Source organism: Harmonia axyridis, chromosome 4 (assembly GCF_914767665.1).
Source record: "Harmonia axyridis chromosome 4, icHarAxyr1.1, whole genome shotgun sequence".
Taxonomy (NCBI): domain Eukaryota; kingdom Metazoa; phylum Arthropoda; class Insecta; order Coleoptera; family Coccinellidae; genus Harmonia; species Harmonia axyridis.
In genome coordinates, this window is record NC_059504.1 from 45751328 (window position 1) to 45754836 (window position 3509).

The following is a 3509-nucleotide window of genomic DNA, read 5'->3' on the forward strand; positions in this document are numbered from 1 at the left end:
TATTTTGTTTTTGAATTTCATTTTTATTAATAATGAGGTGAAGAGTTAATAAATTGTAGGTTAGGTGTTGGCTATTTGGGAGATGAGATAATTAGTTTTTTTTTAATTTTTGGGATGATATAAAACCGAGTTTGTTTTTTTTCAAGTTAATTTTCAATTTCGAAGTTTTTGTTTGGGTAACGTGGGACAAAACTTAGATATATGTCCTCAGGGAAATTGAATCGCCCCTGCCCTATACGTGAGATTCAAGGGTCGCTCTCAACTTTAAGGAGTAGCCACCTATTTTTGGGTATCGTGGGGAGTCGTGGAAAGATAGCCCTCAGGAAGTAATCGCCCCTGCCCATTACGTAGATTCCGTTGTGGTCGTCGAAAAGCGAGCAAAACGGTTGAAAAAAAAAACAGTTAACAGTTTTATTAATTTTTGATTAAAATTTTTGAGGTTTTTTTTTTCAAATAAAATACAGTTTATGGTGGTTATGTTTATTTGTTTTTGTAATGATTTAATTGATCAAGAAATTGTAACGGAGATAATGAAACATTCAATTGAATTGATGTAGCTAGGTTTAGTTTTTTTGTAATGCTTTCATGAAAAATTTTATGACAAATTATCAAATGGTAATATCGAAGGATGGAAGCAACTGCAGGAAGATGGTTGGATCGAATCCTAGTTTACGGAATAACCTTAATCCGAATTACATCTGGGAAATACAGAAAAGTTGAAAAACGGCTGAACACTTCTTACAAAGTGATGACGTAGTCAATGAACTGGTTAGAGTTCAGTTCTATCAAGAGGCAGTTGATAAAGATGATCATTATTATGATATTTATTATATATTGTTGTGGAAAAGCTTTAGAAGCTGAAGAAGAAGATGGGATCAGGATCAAACTGAGGATGAAGAAGATGCCCAGAGAATCCTGAATTCTGCATCCAAATGGTAGAAGTATGCCAGATGCATACCGTAGACGTCAGACCAGGGGTTTTGGACGTCGAGTATATTGGGAGGAAATGACTCGCTCGCCAATATGGGACTACTTATGATGCACTAATGGTATTCAACGCTTTATTTCGTATGATTAAATACGGCCTTGAATTTATAATACCGATCGTCCTTAAATGAGATTTTATATGTGAAAAATAATGCTAGCCAATCTATGGAGTATCAGCCCTATGAGAGAAACAAATCATGACCAAGCAGAAGAAGATGAGATCACCAGAACTATGAGGGACGTCGAAGTGAAAGGTTATTTCCGTGACAAGGATGAGATCCAAAGAAGAAACAAAGTACCATTCCACAAGACAACCCTAGGAAGCAGTGTTATGAAACCAGGAAGTGCCGCGAGAGTGAAATTTTGAAACCCCGAAAATTGAATAAACCATGCTGGAGTTGGTGAAGTGCATAGAAGAAAAGATGTCCTGAATTGATTTTATGATTTTCTATTTTGTTGTTTGTTTATCTTGTAGGATTAGGATTTATTTGTTTCCTTTATTCGAGGTAATAAAATTGGACACTTGTCGAATTATTGAATAATGTCGGAGAACATACCACCATAGACCTTTACCTAAGGGTATGTAGAAATGATATAGTTTTTTTTTTTTTATGCTTTGAAAAGTTTGGTAAATAGGTTATAGTTTCATGTTGCATCTATTAATTAGTATTTGGAAAGTTGATGATGAGCTTTATAATTTAAGAATTGAAAATTTTGATTTACGTTTGAGCTAGTTTCGATATTGAAATAGGTTAGTGTTATTGTAAATTCTGGAGAGGAAGGACTACATTATTAATATGGCTAAAAGTAAGGGAAAAGTTATGGCAACCGATGCCAAAACTTTTTTGAAGGAGGGAGTAGTGTAATAAATGGGAAAATGGTAAAACCTTCCAAATTTAATCGAACCAAATTCTACGCAGTGTGAGAGGTTCGAATTGTCGATAATTCATAATTAGATCCTTCAGCACTTTCTTTCTTCTGTATCTCAAGTATATTGATCATTAATGCCACATAAATTGAGTGGTCAACACGGTTTTTAAATTTGTCTTTGAAGGTTCAATACGCAGTTATGATGATCTAATATATTTGAACGGAATAATTCTTTGGAAAAATATTTGGTAAATAACATGAAATTGCTTTTAATTCCCTCAACTAAGCCCCTCTGTAAGAGATCAATTGGGAAAATGGATTAGAAAATTAGGCAGTATCGATCGGGGACTCAGGGAAGTCAATAGTAACGGGAATAGTACGTCGGTCGCGAAACCGGACTTAGAGCAAAGCAATTTTTTTGAAGATTAGAGTTCTATTATTTTTTATGGTTCAGTTGAATAAAAAAGCAAAATTCCGTAGATGATTTAGTTCAAGGAACTTCAAGTATTTGAGAAAGAAGAAATTGTTTTACTCTAAGAAATACGAGTTAGGTCAGACTCAGAAGTAGAAATATAGGGGTTTTTGATAAAGTTTCAATTTTGTTTTGTTATAAAGATAGATTAGCTTTGAGTGCGTGATTCGGGGGTGAAGTGAATAAAAAAGGAATTACACGTCTCGTGTGAAAAGTTGAAAAGGAGTTTATTAAAACTAGGTATACCAACCTAGCCCCGTGGGATAAGGGCAAGTAACAGTTTAACGATCTTTTGGGTTTCTTTTTATTTTTGTCTTGTTGAGTAGTCCTGATTCTCCCAAATTCAATGTTCAATGAATAATTAGTGGATCATTTGAGATATATTATTCTGTATTGAAAGTTTTGGCCGTTGAGTCAAATAGTACAAATTTTTGAATATTGTAACTTTGATTTTTAGCTTAATTATATTTGATTTTAAAGAATCAATTGAGTTTGATTAACCTGGAAATATAATCCTGTCCCCAAGAAAGAAAAATCAACAAAAAGACCTGTCCCTAGTGCGACGGGCCGAACCCACTATAACATCATATCTTTTTTATTTTTAGTCAGTGGAAAGCCGCTCTTCCATTGACACATATATACCCCCAAAGAAGGGGGTTTATTACAGTTCATCGCTGGCCACTACTTTCTACTATTTTTCAGTGTTCTATATTCCATAGGAAGAAAAGCGAACATTTTGGGTACCAAATACAACCAGCATCTCTGACCAACCGTCTTTTGGGTACGTATCGTCTTGAAATTCATGAGTTTATGTCTAGTAGGGTACTCGTGATCAATTGATTGTAGACTTATCTTTCCCTTCTGGACAAGACTAGTCAATTTTAAAAGTAAAGGTGTTGTATCTTTAAAACTCTTGATATTTTGTATATTTCTACAGAGGGGAACAAATATGGTTTTCCAAACATCGTTTTGAGAATCATCCTCTGAATCACGTGTAGTCTCTCCAAATGAACAGCATGTGCAGCTCCCCAACCAACATTCCCATATGTCAAATGTGACTGCACTAAACCGTAATAAATAGTTTTGAGTTGTTCACTCTTCATCTGCTTTCTCAGGTACCTACCTAAATGTGTGTAGCATTCCACGAAGTTTCTTTGCCAAATGCTCTCAGTGATAGTCT